Genomic DNA, 21,798 nt, shown 5'->3' on the forward strand with positions numbered 1-21,798 from the left:
AAGTGGAGAAAGAGAGAAAGACCACTTGGGAGAGATGAGGATCCCGGTGCCACCACCCCGCTGACCAGAAGCTCTCGGGGTGTGTGAGAACACGTGGGCGGACGAGGAGAGAGCAGTAGGAGTAGCAGTGTTATCTGTGGTGATCCATGTTTCCGTCAGTGCCAAGAAGTCGAGGGACTGGAGGGAGGCATAGGCTGAGATGAACTCTGCCTTGTTGGCCGCAGATCGGCAGTTCCAGAGGCTACCGGAGACCTGGAACTCCACGTGGGTCGTACACGCTGGGACCACCAGATTAGGGTGGCCGCGGCCACGCGGTGTGGAGCGTTTGTATGGTCTGTGCAGAGAGGAGAGAACAGGGATAGACAGACACATAGTTGACAGGCTACAGAAGAGGCTACGCTAATGCAAGGAGATTGGAATGACAAGTGGACTACACGTCTCGAATGTTCAGAAAGTTAAGCTTACGTAGCAAGAATCTTATTGACTAAAAAGATTAAAATGATACAGTACTGCTGAAGTAGGCTAGCTGGCAGTAGCTGCGTTGTTGACACTACACTAATCAAGTCGTTCCGTTGAGTGTAATAGTTTCTACAGTGCTACTATTCGGGGGCTAGCTGGCTAGCTAGCAGTGTTGTTTACGTTACGTTGCGTTAAAAGAACGACAATAGCTGGCTAGCTAACCTAGAAAATCGCTCTAGACTACACAATTATCTTTGATACAAGGACGGCTATGTAGCTAGCTATGACTACACGCTCTAGACTACACGCTCTAGACTACACGCTCTAGACGCTCTACACGCTCTAGACTACACAATTATCTTTGATACAAGGACGGCTATGTAGCTAACACATGAATGTTCTTACAATGAAACGTGTCGAGAAAATTCATATATTTTATTCTGAGAACATGGCAACCATGTACAGTTGAAGTTGGAAGTTTACATAGATCTTAGCCAAGTAGATTTAAACTCAGTTTTTCACAATTCCTGACATTTAATCTGAGTGAAAATTCCGTTTTAGGTCAGTTAGGATCACCAATTTATTTTAAGAATGTGAAATGTCAGAATAATAGCAGAGATAATGATTTACTTCAGCTTTTATTTCTTTCATCGTGATCCCAGTGGGTCAGAAGTTTACATACACTCAATTAGTATTTGCCTTTAAATTGTTTAACTTGGGTCAAACATTTCCGGTAGCCTCCCAATAAGTTGGGTGAATTTTGGCCCATTCCTCCTGCCAGAGCTGGTGTAACGGAGTCAGGTTTGGAGGCCTCCTTACTCGCAAACGCTTTTTCAGTTCTGCCTACACATTTTCTATAGGATTGAGGTCAGGGCTTTGTGATGGCCACTCCAATACATTGACCCTATTGTCTTGAAGCCATTTTGACAAAACTTTAGAAGTATGCTTGGGGTCATTGTTCATTTGGAAGACCAGATGTTGCTTCAATATGTCCATGTACTTTTCCCTCATTATGATGTCATCTATTTTGTGAAGTGCACCAGTCCCTCCTGCAGCAAAGAACTCCCACAACATGATGCTGCCACCCCTGCGCTTCACGGTTGGGATGGTGTTCTTCGGCTTGCCAGACTCGCCCTTTTTCGTCCAAACATAAGAATGGTCATTATGGCCAAACAGTTCTATTTTTGTTTCATTAGACAAGAGGACATCTCTCCAAAAAGTACAATCCTTGAACCCATGTGCAGTTGCAAACCGTAGTCTGGCTTTTTTATGGCAGTTTTGGAACTGTGGCCTCTTCCTTGCTGAGTTGCCTTTCAGGTTATGTCGATATAGGATTCGTTTTACTGTGGATATAGATACTTTGTACCTGTTTCCTCCAACATCTTCACATGGTCCTTTGCTGTTGTTCTGGGATTGATTTGCACGTTTTGGAAAAAAGTATGTTCATCTCTAGGAGACAGAACGCGTCTCCTTCCTGAGCGGTATGACAAAGGCGTGGTCCCATGGGGTTTATACTTGCGTACTATTGTTTGTACAGATGAACGTGGGACCTTCAGGTGTTTGTAAATTTATCCCCCCGTGGATGAACCAGATTTGTGGAGGTCTACATTTTTTTTTTTTGAGGTCTTGGCTGATTTCTTTTGATTTTCCCATAATGTCAACCAAAGAGGCACTGAGTTTGAAGGTAGGCCTTGAAATACATCCACAGGTACACCTCCAATTGACTCAAATTATGTCAATTTGCCTATCAGAAGCTTCTAAAGCTTTTCTGGAATTTTTCAAGCTGTTTAAAGTTGGTGACATTGATAGAATATACTCCTCACCCTCAGAAAACTAGAAACTGGAATATTCATGCTACGTTCCAATGAAACTCTCTCTCTCTCTCTCTCTCTCTCTCTCTCTCTCTCTCTCTCTCTCTCTCTCTCTTCATTGGGCTTCATTGGCATGGGAAACATATGTTTATGGGAAACACTTGCTTAAGCAAGTAAACAATAAACAGAAGTGGAATAAACAATAAAAAATAACAGTAAGCATTACACTCACAAATGTGCAGAAAGAATAAAGACATTTCAAATGTCATATTATTTCTAAAAACAATGTGGTAATAATGTGTGTGTGTGTGTGTGTGCGTGTGTGTGTGTGTGCGTGTGTGCGTGTGTGCGTGTGTGTGTGCGTGTGTGCCTGTGTGTGTGTGTGTGTGTGTGTGTGTGTGTGTGTGTGTGTGTGTGTGTGTGTGTGTGTGTGTGTGTGTGTGTGTGTGTGTGTGTGTGTGTGTGTGTGTGTGTGTGTGTGTGTGTGTGTGCGCGCGTGTGTGTGTGCATTGAGAAGGAGGGGGTTATGAAGACAGAAATATGCAACACTTTCCAAACAGCTTCTTAAAAACTGACTCTCTCCCACTTTCTTCAAAGCGTCAGACCTAAGCATGGAGGAGCCTTCCTGAAAAACACATCAAAACAAAAACAACGAGCAGAACATTTAACGCATCTCTTTAATTCCTCAAATTGTACGTCTGTATTCAAAAAGAGGCTACGGGGGATAGGGAAACATCAGTAAAAATGTTTGAAAGCAGCCCCCGCCCAAAATAACCAAACCACTACCACTCTTTGACTTTCCTAATCTTTACTGCCTAATAGAGAGCGGAACTTAAAAACAAATAAGCGTGAATTCAAAGAGCGTATTTTTTTTGCTTCAACATGCATTCAACAGACTGACACAAGGGCTTATGGGTTGGTTATGGGAGCAGTGTCGACTCCCGTATCTAAGACAGACTATCACTGTTTCCTCTCATAGGAAAAGTAGGTTTGATTATTGTTGGGTAAATGAAAAATGGAAGGTAATGGAGAAAGTATGTTATTAACTTAGGTTTTATTTTATTTGTATTGGTTGTTTATCAAATTGAATCCCATTGAGATATGAATCTCTTTTTTATTTGATTTAAAATAAAGCATATTTTGCCAGATGCCAACTGGGTGAAAGACTGCCTACCCTATACACATACAATAGTTCGTATACTCTTTTTAAATGACCCTTTCAAGCCATAGACATATACAGGGAAGATGGTTAAGATTGATGGGAAGATGGATGGAGCCAAATACAGGACCATTCTGGAAGAAAACCTGATGGAGTCTGCAAAAGACCTGAGACTGGGACGGAGATTTGTCTTCCAACAAGACAATGATCCAAAACATAAAGCAAAATCTACAATGGAATGGTTAAAAAATAAACATATCCAGGTGTTAGAATGGCCAAGTCAAAGTCCAGACCTGAATCCAATCGAGAATCTGTGGAAAGATCTGAAAACTGCTGTTCACAAATGCTCTCCATCCAACATCACTGAGCTCAAGCTGTTTTGCAAGGAGGAATGGGAAAAAATTTCAGTCTCTCGATGTGCAAAACTGATAGAGACATACCCCAAGCGACTTACAGCTGTAATCGCAGCAAAAGGTGGCGCTACAAAGTATTAACTTAAGGGGGCTGAATAATTTTGCACGCCCAATTTTTCAGTTTTTGATTTGTTAAAAAAGTTTGAAATATCCAATAAATGTCATTCCACTTCATGATTGTGTCCCACTTGTTTTTGATTCTTCACAAAAAAAACACAGTTTTATATCTTTATGTTTGAAGCCTGAAATGTGGCAAAAGATCGCAAAGTTCAAGGGGGCCGAATACTTTCGCAAGGCACTGTACATAGTCTAGCGCTATAATGACTCATAACTCATTACCAAGACCTCAGGCCTCACTCCCCTGTCACTGCATAAGCTCTCATCGAGTCATACAGTACCTCTCAACAAACTGCAGGCTACACAATATAAGCTATCATAAACACCCACAGTACCAGCCATTGTAAATATTGTGTTTAGCTAAGAAACCATATAATTGACTCGGTTCAGCAAGTTTGAGTTACTTGCAGAGCGAGAAAGGGAGAGATGGGGGGGCTGAAAGAAAATACATAAAGGGGATAGAAAAGTGGAAGGGGGGAAGACAAAGGCTAAAACAGATGAAGCAAGAAAACAGAATGAGGGAAACAACGGTTTAAAGTAGTGGTGAAGAAACAATTGAGTGAGAGAATGACAGCGAAAGAGAGAGAACCAAATTCAATTGAAATGTATTCGCAACATGCTTCATAAACAACAGGTGTAGACTGACAGTGAAATGGTTACTTACAGGCCCTTCCCAACAATGCAGAGAGAGAGAAAATAGAGAGATAATAAAAAAGCAAAACATGTCATCCTAAAGTAATATACACAACGAGTAACGACAACTTAGCTATACACGGGGTACCAGTACCGAGTCGATGTGCAGGGTTATGAGGTAATTGATGTAGATACAATGGTGTATCAATGGTGCAGCTGTATAACCGTGGTGACCATAATAGATCCTCAGTGATGTGGATGCGGAGGAACTGGAATCTTTTGACCCGCTCACACTACAGCCTTGTCGATGTGAATGGGGTTGCGCTCGGGCAGGTCTCTGACCTCCTCCCTATAGGCTATTTCGGCGGTGATCAAGCCAACCACCGTAGTGTCGTTGGGAAACTTAATGATGTGGTTGGCGTCGTGTGCAACCACGCAGTCATTGGTGAACAGGGAGTACAGGAAGGGACTAAGCACGCACCCCTGATGGGCCCCGGTGCTGAGAGTCAGCGTGGCGGATGTGTTGTGGCCTACCCTACCGTCAGAAAGTCCAGGGTCCAGTAACAGAGAATAATCACAGAGTCAGAGAGAACCGCTGCACGAATTTGCTCCTGACGTCGTTTCTTCTTTGTTTGCGTGCGTAAACATGCTTTGTGATGAAATATGGATGGAGCCTTCTAAACTGTCTTGTAAATCGTTTCCCCTTCTCTTAGCTCTCCATCTATCTGTAGCGCCTGGGGTAGACGCTGGGAAATGCGCACGTCTGGAGAGATGAGGCACAGCCTTGTGCGTCGGGCTGTCAAAGATGACAAACCTTTTTTTCCTCCCTCCATCTCTCCCTCCATCCCCCTATCACTACCGGGGGAAGACTGTTTGACTGTTTTCCCTTCACTCAAAAAACATATGCACAGGGTAATTTGATTGATGATGCAGGGGGATAAAGACGGCGCAAAGGTTGGATGGTGCGTTTGGTGGACAGATGATGCTGGAGATTTGTTTGGTCATCTTTCACAATTCTACTATATGTAAAATGTTGGTTGATGTTGCGTGCGTGTGTGTTTGCGATGTGTCTGTGCGTGCGTGCATGCTTGCGTGTGTGCCATGTGTGTGCGTGTTTGAGAGAGAGAGAGAGAGAGAGAGAGAGAGAGAGAGAGAGAGAGAGAGAGAGAGAGCGAACTAAGTGCCGGCGCAGACGGAGCGATAGGCGGGGATGACTGTTCCATCTGGGGACCCGTGACAAGGAGATGGCATTCCAACTGTGACAGATTTGGCAGGGAAGGCCCATATTGGCATCTGCCACTTATTCGCTCACAGTCGAGCATCTTTCATAGTAACTGTGTGTGCCTAGGAGGTAAAACATTACTGCTTTAAGTCAATTTTGTGTCTTAAACATACTCTCATGTCCATGGAAGTTGTAGAATCTTTTAGGTTTAGGCTTGGCTTAGCCACCCCCAATCAGGTCAGTGCACAGATAGGGACCTAGGGGTGCTCGAGCTCTTCCACTATGAGAAAAGTGCACTTGCAGATTGGTGACATATTTTATTCATTTTTCTTTCTTGTAACTGTAAATGTAATTAATTGCCCATCAAACTAGGCAGGCTAATCTCTTGCTTTTTTAAAATTCCCTCTCTCCTGCCCCTTTGCTGCCACGAGAGCACACACTGCTGCACTCGTCCTGGCGCAGGATGGTGAGTTTTCGCGACAATTTATCTCAATAAGTTAGGTCAGTGTCTCAAAATCATGTATTTTTCAGCGAAAAATGGCCTTTGAATGTTTTGGTACAAATACTGGATACCTCTTCTTTGTCTACACCCATTTAGCATTGTTCACACCCTCTTAAGCTTTAGTCCCACCCATCTCTTTAATCCGAGCGTTCTGTCCTAACAACAGCAGTCATGCACCCAAGTTAACTGGCTAATGTTGGCTAGCATGCTAGCTACTTCCAGACACAAATGAGAGAACAGCTCACTCTGACCATTTTACTCGCCCTAGAAGACCTGGTTTGACTATTTTTATGTTATCCAGAGCGTTGATAACTGCTGAAAACAATTTACGCTTTTTTGCCAACGTTTACTGACACCGCCATATTCAACGGCTGTTGAGCTTTTGTAAATTTGTCAGTTATTCTCCAGGTCAGCACATTCAGACGAGAGTGCTCTGAAATCTGAGTAGATAGCCAGAGTGAATTTACCAGCTATGTTTATTAACGTGGATTCTTTTGTTAAGAAATGTAGATAGCTAACTAAACAATGAAACAAAATCCTAACTCATGACGTTACTACCCTGCATGAATCTGCAGGTAGCTAACCAACCAGGTTCAATGTTAGCTAGCAAACATTAGGCTATAACTAGCACAGATCACACACGTAACGCTAGCTAGTTGACCTAACAACAGCAGTAATGCACCCAAGATAACTGGCTGACGTTGGCTAGCTTGCTAGCTACTTCCAGACACAAATGAGAGAACGGCTCACTCTGACCATTTTACTCGCCCTATTGAAATGGATACTCGCATTGTGGAGTCTTTTGTTAAGACATGTAGATTGCTAGCTAAACAATGGACCATAATCCCAACTCATGATGTTACTACACTTCATGAATCTGCAGGTAGCTAACCAACCAGGTTTAATGTGTAGTTAACATTAGAACTGTAACTAGCAAAGAAAATGGCTCTGAGATATGAATAATATTACAACACAGATCATACACGTACTGTTAGCAAGATAGCCAGCCAGCTAATGTTAGCTAGCTAACAGTACACTTTAACTTGAAATGAAAATTACTTTCTGACTAAATTAGAAATGTGTCATATTTCAAAATGTAGCTAGCTAGACAATCTTACCCATATGCATGGATGGACGCTTCTCCCTCTCTCACGGATGCCATGGTTGCCCTTAGTTTGAAGATGTAATCCAAAGACAGGTGTTTTCTCCATCTCCTTAGCTATCATATTCTAATTCCACTGATTTCAAAACTCGGTCCTCCAGAAAGTGGAGAGCAACACTAATGCAGTTCTATTACGCAATAAAAACATTTTTTTAAAGCCATGTTAGACAGGATTACCTACACATACTGACCACCTCAAATAGACAGAAGCATGCTACATGGCAGACCAATCCGAACTCATCTCTCGGCATGTCCAGCCCACTCCTTATCTCAGCCAATCATGGCTAGCGGAAAGGTTGCCAGATTTTTCTGTGGCTTAACCAACTAGGCTCGTAATTTAACAAGTGACTTTCACTTTTACTGGGGTCATTTTCAATTAAAGTATCTTTGTCTTTCAGTATGACAATTGAATACTTTTTCCATCACTGTGAAAAACCCTGCAGCGTTGCAGTTCTTGACACACTCAAACCGGTGCACCTGGCACCTATATCCATACCTTGTTCATAGGCTCTTAAATATTTTGTCTTGCCCTTTCACCCTCTGAATTGAAGATACACAATCCATGTCTCAATTGTCTCAAGGTTTAAAAATCATCAACTCTCCATCTACACTGATTTAAATGGGTTTAACCCATAATAGTCTAACCCCTGTCTAAGCCGGGGGAGGGGATTCTACTAAGCTATATGGAATTGTTTTAAGAAGGTCGTACCAAGGATCATTTAACTATTTGATTTTGAATTTTAAGATTTAAGATTTAAGTATAAAAAAAAATATATAAAATGATTTAATAAAAAACTACTATTACCCCATACAAACTCATTGAATAACAGATTCACTACATGGAACAACAGATAAATCCCCCCAAAAAAATCTAAAGGAAGTTTGTTCTGAAGTGTCTGTCCTATATCTGAAAGATATAAGAAAGATCAGGATTTTTTAAAATAACATGTATTTAACCTTCTTTTTGGCATTAAACATTATTCATATATACTTCTATACATTTTGTCAACTGGTACCGGGGGAACTTCAGACGATTCTTGTGACTCTAGAGCAAAACAACTGACATGTACATGTTCACGAGTCTTACCTTTCCAAAGGGGTCACATTATTGTTTAGCCCAAACTGATCGGACGCTGCTGACAGAAGTTGGTAGATCAGCTGTGCCAACTTCAGACGAGTCCCAAGACGCTTGTTGGGGTCATAGTGCAAAACACTGTTGTGTTTGTGAGAGTATCATCTTTCCATGTTCGGATGCTACAGACGATTTTGTGAGAAGACTGATTTTCAGGATGTCTCATGGTCTGACAAACACCGCTCTAGTTCTGTCACCTTTCACCGCAGATGCGGAAGTGCGACATAGGCGGATGCGGTGGATTGAGACGCATCCAATGCAAAAAAACTGAAAGATTTGAATGGGGATATTTGCATTATGCTAATTACATTTTCGCAGGGCGTGAACATCGACCTTAGGGGTTAACAAGTGACATCAATAATCACTCATAACTTTCATCTGGATTCACCTGGTCAGTCTATGTCAAGACAGGTGTTCTTAATGTTTTGTACACTCAGTGTACAGTGGGCTGGATGACCCCTTACACCCTGCAATGGTAAAGACCTCCACAATTTAAAATGAGCAGGTGGGATGTACCATTTTGGACGTCTATTCCAATTTGGTTCAACATAATTTCATGGAAATACAATGTTGATTCGACCCGTGTGTGCCCAGTGGGTAGGGGCCAGGCACCTGCTTATCCAAAAAGTTTGAATTTTTCAGTCCTTATAAGGATCTGAAGGAACAGTAACGTTCTAATCTCTGACACCAACATCAGTGCACTAAGCCTTTTAACCCAAGGCCAGAGGACAGCAAAATCAGAGAGGGTTTGGGGGAGTGGACCATACTGTCAGCCAACTCTATTCTGGGAATGGACATGGTAGAGAGCACGGTACAAGACGGCCTTGTAAACTGGCACAACAAGGGGAGGTGTGTGTGTTCCTCCCGTCTCCCATCTCTCTCTCTCTCTCTCTCTCTCTCTCTCTCTCTCTCTCTCTCTCTCTCTCTCTCCCTCTCTCTCTCTCTCTCTCTCTCTCTCTCTCTCTCTCTCTCTCTCTCTCTCTCTCTCTCTCTCTTTGTCTCTTTCTTCCTCTTCCTTCACCAATCCCTCCCTTTCTATAAATCCGCCTTTTCCCTGATGAATGGCGGCGAGGGCCCATCCGTAAAAGGACGGCCCAGAAATCCTATTCATTTGCATACTATAATTATTCTTTGAATCAGCCTACATTTATTGCTGCCAGCGAAAATCTACTGTCAGCATCGCCCAATAGATCACTGTTGAAAAGCCGGTCCACTGAAGGAAAGAGGGTCTGTGAGAAGATATGTGATGGGCTCCACCCCACCAACTAGCAGGCCAACACACACTCCATTCGTGTGCTTACAAACATATACACACACATATTAATACACTTTTGGGCAGACAAACACATACACATACACATACACCGTGCACATATCATGTGCACACACACACGCCATGCACACGCTTATAAACACACACTCAGATGAACACACTTCCTCGCAGACATACACAGAGCTACGAGATATACTGATCCTAGATCATGGACCATGTTAGTTTACATAGTGTACTGAGCCCAGATAAGTGCCCCTTGAGTTGGGAATAGCTTGATACCACTTTGAAGAGCATATTGCTATTGTTTTCCATCACCTTTGGCCTAAAATCTGACAGAGAGGGAAAAAGAGCATTAAAAGCTGTCTACGTAGCTAAAGATTACATTTGATTTTTTAACAGCCAAACACGTCTTCTGGCGGTGCACACACTGTACACATGCATGTGCACACACACAAACACACACAGTACCCTCGTCCCCCTCCCATGTCTTGTTCCACTTGGCTGGGTTCGTTATGGAATGGAGTCCTCCTCACTTTCCACTCTGATAATAATACACTGATCTTGGCTCAATTCAGTTCACAGCTGTGTTTGGCTCTAAAAAGTCAATTTCTGATCTTAGTTCAGATCACGTGACTTGAGTTGAGTAACACTAGCTATGTACAGTATGGTCTGTGTTCTAATACCCAATTTAAATGTAAGGCATGCATATCAGGACATCGTCAGTTGTCAGATTAGCAATACCATGTCTGAATGGCTGTCCCAATCATTCTATTAGGTAGCTTTCTTTCCTCATCTCCTTCCTCTTCTTTTCTTCAGGAGCTCTGACAGGTCAAATAATATTGGCTTATACTTTCAGGTCTGTAGGCATATAATAAACCATCTCCAGGTCAGTTGAGGTCGGCGCTGCCGTCTGTCTTCAGTGCCAACATCTGATGTCACCTCAGTTGTGTTCAGCAAGGCCATCTGTTCCCGGAGCTCACCTTTCCCAGCTAGCACACGTTCTGATGAACCATATGTTTCTTAGAGCTTGGCGAGAGCATGGTTGTAATATGATTATTTTGCATAAAGCCTTCCCAAAACATTTTCTACAGGTTTCCTCATAGTTCTGTTTAAAGTCATGTTCTCAGAATGTTCAGAGAATGATACGAAACAATGTTCTTCTGTGGGAATTCCAGTACTTCAGCATAACGTTCTCTTCAGGTTTGCTCATGGTTCTATTGAAAGTCATGTTCTCAGAACATTAAGAAAACTTTTTATAAAAAAACAAAAAGAAAACATTAGTAAAGTTCTAAGAACATTCTAAGAATTGTATTTAAAAACACATATTTTCCAGGCATCAACAAAATTTGCTCTATCTTGTCGGCCATGCCGACACACCTAACCTAACAATCTATGTTCCCAGAACAGGTGAAATTTTGACTTCTGTTCAGAATGTTTAAAAAACTTTCCATTTTAACAATCAGGAAACTTATGGTTTCATTCCTAGAACTAATGGGAAACCAAAAACGTAAATTCCACAACTTCCAAGGAACCAAATGTGCTAGCTGAGTTGGTATGCTACTGTTACTCCCTTCTGCATTTTATTAAATAGGAAAATGTGTGTATTTACCTTTTATTATGTGTGCTGTACAATATCATTAGGCATGATTATGAATGACAAATACGTAATATTCGTACTTCCATTTCCACTTACGTTATTGTCCAAAGTAATAGTCCTGCAACCTGAATGCTATTCTGTGTAATTCTTGCAAATTTTTATACCTTTCTGTTTTCAGGAGATCCAAGGCTACAAGAGCAGGTCCATAAACAGCATCTCGTCTGCTTTGAAAGGACTGCTAATGTTGATGACTCTAATTCACATTTGTGCATATGGGATTGCAGATGCTTGTTTATTTTCCCTGCACACGTCTCTCGCCCAGGTCTCCAGTGTTGTCGTCTCTACAGCAGATAAGATTGCCTAGTGTTACCCTGCCGCTCAATCTCCTCTGTGTGTGCTAGAATGTACCCTTTCCCTGCCAACACACACACACACACACACACACACACACACACACACACACACACACACACACACACACACACACACACACACACACACACACACACACACACACACACACACACAAAGGAAAGAGGGGGACAGCTCTTGGCCTACATAGAAATCCCTGTGGGAAAAGGGGGAGAATCTCTGAGCCTCTTTAAGTAGCTGTTTTGTCATGTTTTATATCATTCAACTAATAAAACCCAAGTCCTTTACTAAAGACTCCGGCTCCCAGAAGACCCCTGTTCTAAATGTACTGCAAACACAATTGTTTGCCTTCAAAACACGTTCCTCCTTTTCATCCCCCTCTTCCTCCTCCTCTTCCCCAATCTACAGTCCCATGTCTGTGCTGCTGTTGTTTTCTTGGTAAACACACTAGTGAAATGTATTTGTTGATGGCTATAGGGAAAAATATCAAACTGCTACGGAGTCCATTTTTGTTCTTTGCCATCAGTTTCCAAGTGAGATTTGCCTTTAGCGGGGAAATCTTGAAGAGGATTTTACTTTGATACAAATGTGTGGACAGCTTATTTGTTCACTTTCTGAATGCAAAATGTCATGTTTTCTCTGAATTTCAATGTTTGAAATATTTTACATATAGAACACAGGGTGAACCAGATACATCTCAAAGAGCGATTTGCAGTATGTAGCGAGTAGGCCCCTAGATATTGTATTTTATGTTAGAGAAACAAGGACATTTCTTAGTGAGATGGGGATGTATGTAAGAATGAGAATTGGATGTTCATCATTCCTTAGTAATGCCTGATCTGTGTGTATAAATTCCTGTCTGTCACGTGAACTTACTGAGATGCTGGTTGCTTCTTGAGAACGAATACACGTTATTGGTCATACACATATTTAGCAGATCTTAATGTGGGTGTAGCGAAATGCTTGTGTTCCTAGCTCCAACAGTGGAGTATCTATCAGTGCAGTAGTATCTAAAAAAAATGATTCACAACAATACACACAAAACTAAAAGTAAAAGAGTAGATTTAAGAAATATATAAATATTAGATTGAGCAATGTCGGAGTGGCATTGACTAAAATACAGTAGAATAGTACTTTATATACATATGAGATGAGTAAAGCAGTATGTAAACATTATTTAAACATTATTAAAGTGACTAGTGGTCCATTATTAAAGTGGCCAGTGATTCCAAGTCTATGTATATAGGGCAGCAGCCTCTAAGGTGAAGGGTTGTGTAATCGGGTGGAAGCCAGCTAGTGATGGCTATTTAACATTCTGATGGCCTTGAGATAAAAGCTGTTTTTCAGTCTCTCGGTCCCAGCTTTGATGCACCTTTACCGACCTCGCCTTCTGGATGATAGCGCAGTGAACAGGCCGTGGCTTTCCTTGATTACCTTTTTGGCCTTCCTGTGACCTCGGGCGCTGTAGGTCTCCTGGAGGGCAGGTAGTTTGTCAACTGTGATGCATTGGGTATACCTCACCACCCTCTGGAGAGCCCTGTGGGCGGTGCAGTAGCAGTACCAGGCAGTGATGCAGCTTGACAGGATTCTCTCAATTGTGCATCTGTAAACAATTGTGAGGGTTTTAGGGGCCAAGACAAATATCAGATCGTCAGCGATGTGTACGGCGAGGAATTTGAAGCTTTCCACCTTCTCCACTGCAGTCCCATCGATGTGGATAGGGGCGTACTCCCTCTGCTGTTTCCTGTGTTTTGTTGACATTCAGTGAGAGGTTATTTTCCTGGCACCACTCTCCAAGGGCCCTCACCTCCTTCCTGAAGACTGTCTTGTCATTGTTGGTAATCAGACCTACTACTTTTGTGTTATCTGGAAACTTGATGACTGAGTTGGAGGCATGCGTGGCCACGCAGTCAAGGGTGAACAGAGAGAACAGGAGGGGGCTGAGCACGCATCCTTGTTGGACCCATGTGTTGAGGGAGAGCAAAGTGGGAGTGTTGTTCCCTACCTTCAGCACCTGGTGGCTGCCCGTCAGGAAGTCCAGGACCCAGTTTCCCAGAGCTGGGTTCAGACCCAGGGCCCCAGGCTTAATAATGAGCGTGGAGGGTACTATGGTGTTGAATGCTGAGTAATAGTCAATGAACAGCATTCTTACATAGTTATTCCTCTTGTCCAGATGGGATAGGGCAGTGTGCAGTGCAATGGCGATTGCATCATCTGTGGATCTATTGGGGCAGTAAGCAAATTGAAGTGGGTCTAGGGTGTCAGATAAGGTATATGATCCTTGACTAGGCTTTCAAAGCACTTTACGATGACAGAAGTGAGTGCTACGGGGCGATAAGTCATTTAGTTATGTTACCTCTGCTTTCTTGGGTGGACATCTTGAAGCAAGTGGGGACAGCAGACGGGGATAGGGAGAGATTGAATATGTCCGTAAACACTCCAGCCAGCTGGTCTGCGCATGCTCTGAGGACGCAGCTAGGGATGCCGTCTGGGCCAGCAGCCTTGCGAGGGTTAACACGTTTAAATATCTTACTCTCGTCGGCCACGGAGAAGAAGAGCCCACAGCCCACAGCCCACAGTGTCTTATGGTAACAAAGCATTTTAATGAACACCTAAAGGAAGCATTTTACATTTATTGATGTACTATCTCGATCAAGAAAACGAAATCAAGCAACTTTTTAAGTTCTATTTCTGACTCTGCAGGTGAAACCCTAGAACATTTGGAGAACAGTAAATGCACTGAAGTGTGCAAATTCCTCTTCTTCCCTGCCCAAGAAAGCTTGGTCTGACTCATAACTGAAAAGAATGGGATATGCGATGCTTTTAATCATTATTTTATCTCGGCAGGCTTAATACAAGCTTCACACACCTGTATTTGGGGAGTTTCTCCCATTCTTCTCTGCAAATCCTCTGTAGCTCTGTCAGGTTGGATTGGGAGCATGGTTCCACAGCTATTGACAGGTCTCTCCAGAGATATTCCATCGGGTTCAGGTCCGGGCTCTGGCTGGTTCACTCAAGGACATTCAGCGGCTAGTCCTGAAGCCACTTCTGCGTTGTTGTCTTAGGTGTGTACTGAGGGTCGTTTTCCTGTTGGAAAGTGAACCTTCACTCTGGAGCAGATTTTCATCAATGATCTCTCTGTACTTTCCTCCGTTCATCTTAGCCTTCGATCCTGATTAGTCTCCCAGTCCCTTCCGCTGAAAAACATCCCCACAGCATGATTCTGCCACCACCATGCTACACCGTAGGGATGGTGCCAGATTTCCTCCAGTCGGAGGACACTTGTCATTCAGGTCAAAGAGTTACATTTTGGTTTCATCAGACCAGAGAATCTTATTTCTCATGTTCTGAGAGTCATTTAGGTGCCTTTTGACAAACTCCAAACGGGCTGTCATGTGCCTTTCACTGAGGAGCGGCTTCCGTCTGGCCACTGTACCATAAATGCCTGATTGGTGGAGTGCTGCAGAGATGGTTGTCAGAGTGACCATCGGATTCTTCGTCTATTCCCTGACCAAGGCCCTTTTCTTGCAACTTATTTATGGAACACTCTTCAAAATGTTCTTATATTTTATCTTCTGGTGCCTCTAGGGAAATTCAGAAAACCTTATTAATGATGAATGTGAGTTTTTATTATGACCGTGTTTTTCTTTCTTTCTTTCTGATTGTAATTTTGTATTTATATTTTGATGTGTGTATTTTCTGTCATTTCTGTAATTCAGGGCTCATCTGTAAGAGACCTTGGTTTCAGTATGACTCCCTGATAAAATTAAGGTTAAGATAGGTTCAGGTACTACCTCTACCCGTTTTCTTCAATTTTGTCCCTATTGAAAACGCCCCTGGGTTGAAATCATACAAATACTTTGAGCATTTGCATGAGTCTACCTGGAGTGCCAGATGGAATAATTTATTCAGAATTCATCTCGAAGCCAGTGTTAAGATCAGTGGCGTTCGGTGCCGTTTAAGATGAGGGAGTGCGATTACATTTTTTTCATGAGCAAGGCCTTATTTCTATTACAGCATATTGGATGACTGTCATTTATATTCCATTCACCCATGCGCAAGATGGCGCCGACAGAGAAGGTCACCTCGCTTCTAGTCCTTAGGAAACTATGCAGTATTTTGTTTTTTGTATTATTTCTTACATTGTTAGCCCAGAGAATCTTAAGTGTTATTACATACAGCCTTTATTACATACAGTCATACAGCCGGAAATAACTATTGGATATCAGAGCAACGTCAACTTACCATCACCTTTGTTCGAACCACCCAAGGCATTCAAACTGATTCCAGAGGCTGACCCAAAACAACGTTGTCGCAGAAGAGATAGACGGAGCGGCCTTCTGGTCAGAATTCGAAGGCGCGCACATCACCCACCGCTTCTGAGTATAGTACTCGCTCATGTCCATTCTCTAGATAACAATGTAGACACAATTAGGGAAAGGTTTGCTTCCCAGAGAGACATTTGGGATTGTAACATACTATGTTTCATGGAAACATGGCTCTCTGGGGACATGCTGTCGGAATCGGTACAACCACTGGGATTCTTTGTACGAGCGCCAACAGGAATAAACATCTCTCCGGGAAGAAGAAGGGCGGGGGTGTATGTTTCATGATTAACCTCATAGTCCGCCCCATCCCGCATGCGGTCGCATTACTACAGCCTCAAGCTCATTACCATAACGCAACGTTAGCGATTTCTAAAAATCGCAAATGAAATGAAATAAATATGCCTGCTCTCAAGCTTATCATTTTCTTAACAATCCTGTCGTCTCAGATTTTCAAAATATGCTTTAGAACCAGAGAAAATCAATAATTTGTGTAAGAGTGGTGATAGCTAGCTTAGCATTTAGCGTTAGCATTTATATTCAACATATTCACAAAAACCAGCAAAGGGATCAAATAAAATAATTTACCTTTGAAGAACTTCAGATGTTTCAATGAGACTCTCAGTTACATAGCAGATGTCCAGTTTTTCCTGAAAGATTCTTGTGTAGGACACAACGTTCCGTTTTGTTACTATGCATTTGGCTACCGAAACTAACCGAAAATTCAGTCACCTACACGTCAAACTTTTTTACGAATTAACTCCATAATATCGACTGAAACATGGAAAACGTTGTTTGAATCAATCCTCAAGGTGTTTTGTCGTATATCTCTTCATTGAAATGCCGTCCCTGGAAGCCTGCATTCTTCTCTGATTCGGATGGAAAAATACTGGTAGCTGACTTTTGCGCACCAATTTCCACGCAGACACCGTGCGGGACACTTGGCAATTGTAGTCTCTTATGGTCAATCTTCCAATGATATGCCTACAAGTACGTCACAATGCTGCAGACACCTTGGGGAAACGATAGAAAGTGTCCGTTCATTCCTGTCGCATTCACAGCCATATAAGGCGATCATGGAAAACGTAGCTTCAGAAATCCTGTTCATTTCCTGGGCGCTCAAACATCTTGGTTTTGCCTGAAGCTTTTGTTCAACGGCACTCACAGTGAAAATCTTTGCAGTTCTGGAAACGTCAGAGTGTCTTCTTTCCAAAACTATCAATTCCAAGCATAGTCGAGCATCTTTTCGTGACAAAATATTGCGCTTAAAACGGGCACGTCTTTTTATCCAAAAATGAAATAATGCCCCTAGTGGACTAACAGGTTAACGACTCATTGTGTAATTGTAACAACATACAGGAACTCAAGTCCATCTGTTCACCTGACCTAGAATTCCTTACAATCAAATGCTGACCGTATTATATCCCAAGAGAATTCTCGTCGGTTATTGTCACGGCCATGTATATCCCCCCTCAAGCCGATACCACGACGGCCCTCAAGGAACTCCACTGGACTCCATGCAAACTGGAAACCATATATCCTGAGGCTGCATTTATTGAAGTTGGGGATTTTAACCTCTTAAGCCCACCCGACACGCAGGCGCCCCATCTAGCCATCTGGAAATGCAAATGCGCTACGCTAAATGGTAATAGCACTCGTTAAAACTCAAACGTTCATTAAAACACACATGCAGGGTACTGAATTAAAGCTACACTTGTTGTGAATCCAGCCAACAAGTCCGATTTTTAAAATGCTTTTCGGCGAAAGCATGTGAAGCTATTATCTGATAGCATGCAACACCCCGAAATACCTGAAGGGGACGTAAACAAAATAATTAGCATAGCCGGCGCTACACAAAACGCAGAAATAAAATATAAAACATTCATTACCTTTGACGAGCTTCTTTGTTGGCACTCCTAGATTTCCCATAAACATCACTATTGGGTCTTTTTTTTCGATTAAATCAGTCCATATATACCCTAAATATCGATCTATGAAAAGTGTGTGATCCAGGAAAAAACACCGTTTTAAAACGCAACGTCATTTTTTTTTATTAAAAAAGTTGACGATAAACTTTCACAAAACACTACGAAATACTTTTGTAATCCAACTTTAGGTATTAGTAAACGTTAATAATCTATCAAATTGATCACGGGGCGATGTCTATTCAATAGCTCCACGTCTTCAAATCATGGTCGGAAATTTCTCCTCCAAAACATCCTGTCGGAGACCGGAAGGAATGGGCTCTCTCTTACTTGTTTGACCAAGAAACAAAGCCCAGGCAATTGACAAGACTGGCGACATTGTGTGGAAGCTGTAGGACTTGCAATCTCAGCCCCATGTAATTTGCTTTCCCATAGACAATACATGCAAGTGGCGCATGGATATTTTTTCCAGTTTTCGGTGATCAGTTTTTCTTGCGCTTTTCGATGAAACACACGCTCTGTTATAGTCACAGCCGTGATTTAGAAAAGTCAGAGTGTTTTCTATCCACACATACTAATCATATGCATATACTATATTCCTGGCAAGAGTAGCAGGACGCTGAAATGTTGCGCGATTTTTAACAGAATGTTCGAAAAAGTAAGGGGTAACCTTATTAACAAAGAAAATTTGAGAACAAGGCTACCAAAATTCTATCAGCATATTGATTGTAGTACCCGGGCTGGCAAAACACCGAATCACTGCTATTCTAACTTCCGCGATGCATACAAGGCCCTCCCCCTCCCTCTATTCAGCAAATCTTAACACGACTCCATTTTGCTTCTCCCCTCCTATAGGCAGAAACTCAAACAGGATGTACCCATGACAAGGACCATTCAACGCTGGTCTGACCACACTTCAAGGTTGTTTTGAAAACGCGGACTGGGACATGTTCCCGGTAGCCTCAGAGAATAGCATAGATTTATAAGTTGATTCGGTGAGTGAGTATACAAGGAAGTGCATAGGAGATGTTGTACCCACTGTGACTATTAAAACCTACACTAACCAGAAACCATGGATAGATGGCGGCATTTGTGCAAAACTGAAAGCGAGAACTGCCGCATTTAACTTCTCTAGGGTAGGGGGAAGCATTGGGAATTTTGGATGAAAAGAATGCCCAAATTAAGCTGCTTCCTTCTCAGCCATAAAAGTTAGAATATGCATATAATTAGTAGATTTTGATAGAAAACACTGAAGTTTCTAAAACTGTTTGAGTGATGTCTGTGAGTATAACAGAACTCATATGGCAGGCAAAAACCAGAGAAAAAATCCAACCTGGAAGTGGGAAATCTGAGGTTGGTCGTTTTTCAGCTCATTCTCTATTGAAGATACAGTGGGATATTGGTCATGTTGCACTTCCTAAGGCTTTCACTAGATGCCAACAGTTTTTAGAACCTCGTTTGAGGCTTCTACCGTGAAGTGGGGGCGAATGAGAGCGGAATGAGTCAGAGGTCTGTCAGAGTGGCATGAGCTGACCATGCGCGGTCACGTGAAAGTTAGCTTGCGTTCCATTGCTTTTTTTTTACAGACAAAGGAATTCTCCGGTTGGAACATTATTGAAGATTTATGTTAAAAACATCCTAAAGATTGATTCTATACATCGTTTGACATGTTTCTACGGACTGTAACGGAACTTTTTGACTTTTCGTCTGCTCGTGCGTCATGAAGTTGGATTACTGGGCTGAACGCGCTAACAACAAGGAGGAATTTGGACATAATGGATGGACATTATCGAACAAAACAAACATTTATTGTGGAAGTGGGATTCCTGGGAGTGCATTCTGATGAAGATCATGAAAGGTAAGTGAACATTTATAATGCTATTTCTGACTTCTTTTGACAACATGGCGGATATCAATTTGGCTTGATTAGTCGTCTGAGCACCGTACTCAGATTATTGCATGGTTTGCTTTTTCCGTTTAGTTTTTTTTAAATCTGACACAGAGGTTGCATTAACTTCTTCGAAATAGGGGGCGCTCTTTTAATTTTTGGATAAAAAACGTTCCCGTTTTAAACAAGATATTTAGCTTTGGAAAGAAAAAACTCTGACGTTTCCAAAATGGCAAAGATATTATCTGTGAGTGCCCCAGAACTAATGCTACAGGCGAAACCAAGATGAAATTTTATACAGGAAATGGTCCAGATTTTGAATGCCCTGTGTTCCAATGTCTCTTTATATGGCTGTGAATGCGCCAGGAATGAGCCTGCTCTTTCTGTCATTTCCCCAAGGTGTCTGCAGCATTGTGACGTATTTGTAGGCATATCATTGGAAGATTGACCATAAGAGACTACATTTACCAGGTGTCCGCCTGGTGTCCTCCGTCGAAATTATTGCGTAATCTCCAGGTCCATGCGCGTTCCATTTACTTCAGAAGAGACACCAAACTGCCACGAATGATTTATCATCGATAGATATGTGAAAAACACCTTGAGGATTGATTCTAAACAACGTTTGCCATGTTTCTGTCGATATTATGGAGTTCATCTGGAAAAAAGTTTGCGTTGTAATGACTTAATTTTCGTTTTTTTTCTTACCCAAACGCGATGAACAAAATGGAGCGATTTGTCCTACACAAATAATCTTTTTGGAAAAACTGAACATTTGCTATCTAACTGAGAGTCTCCTCATTGAAAACATCTGAAGTTCTTCAAAGGTAAATTATTTTATTTGAATGCTTTTCTTGTTTTTGTGAAAATGTTGCATGCTGAATGATAGGCTTAATGCTATGCTAGGCTATCAATACTCTTACACAAATGCTTGTTTAGCTATGGTTCAAAAGCATATTTTGAAAATCTGAGATGACAGTGTTGTTAACAAAAGGCTAAGTTTGAGAGCAAATATATTTATTTCATTTTATTTGCAATTTTCATGAATAGTTAACGTTGCGTTATGGTAATGAGCTTGAGGCTATAAATAGGATCCCGGATACGGGATTGCTCGTAGCAACAGGTTAAGAAGAAGTCGGTCTAAAATTCCATGTATCACACTTGTATCTTTTAGCAATGTTTATTATGAGTATTTCTGTAAATTGATGTGGCTCTCTGCAAAATCACCGGATGTTTTTGGAACTACTGTACATAACGTGCCAATGTAAACTCAGATTGTTTGGATATAAATATGAACTTTACCTAACAAAACATACATGTATTATGTAACATGAAGTCCTATGAGTGTCATCTGATGAAGATCATCAAAGGTTAGTGATTAATTTGATCTATATTTCTGCTTTTTGTGACTCCTCTCTTTGGCTGGACAAATGGCTGTTTTTCTGTGACTTGGCTCTGAACTAACATAATCGTTCGGTTTGCTTTCGTCGTAAAGCCTTTTTGAAATTGGACACTGTGGCTGGATTTACAACAAGTGTATCTTTAAAATGGTGTAAAATACATGTATGTTTGAGGAATTTTAACTTATTCGATATAGGGTGCGCTCTTTTAATTTTTGGATAAAAAACGTTCCCGTTTTAAACAAGATATTTTGTCACGAAAAGATGCTCGGCTATGCATATAATTGACAGCTTTGGAAAGAAAACACTCTGACGTTTCCAAAACTGCAAAGATATTATCTGTGAGTGCCACAGAACTGATGCTACAGGCGAAACCAAGATGAAATTTCAAACAGGAAATGCCCCAGATTT

The sequence above is a fragment of the Oncorhynchus keta genome, chromosome 19 (genome assembly GCF_023373465.1).
Source record: "Oncorhynchus keta strain PuntledgeMale-10-30-2019 chromosome 19, Oket_V2, whole genome shotgun sequence".
Taxonomy (NCBI): domain Eukaryota; kingdom Metazoa; phylum Chordata; class Actinopteri; order Salmoniformes; family Salmonidae; genus Oncorhynchus; species Oncorhynchus keta.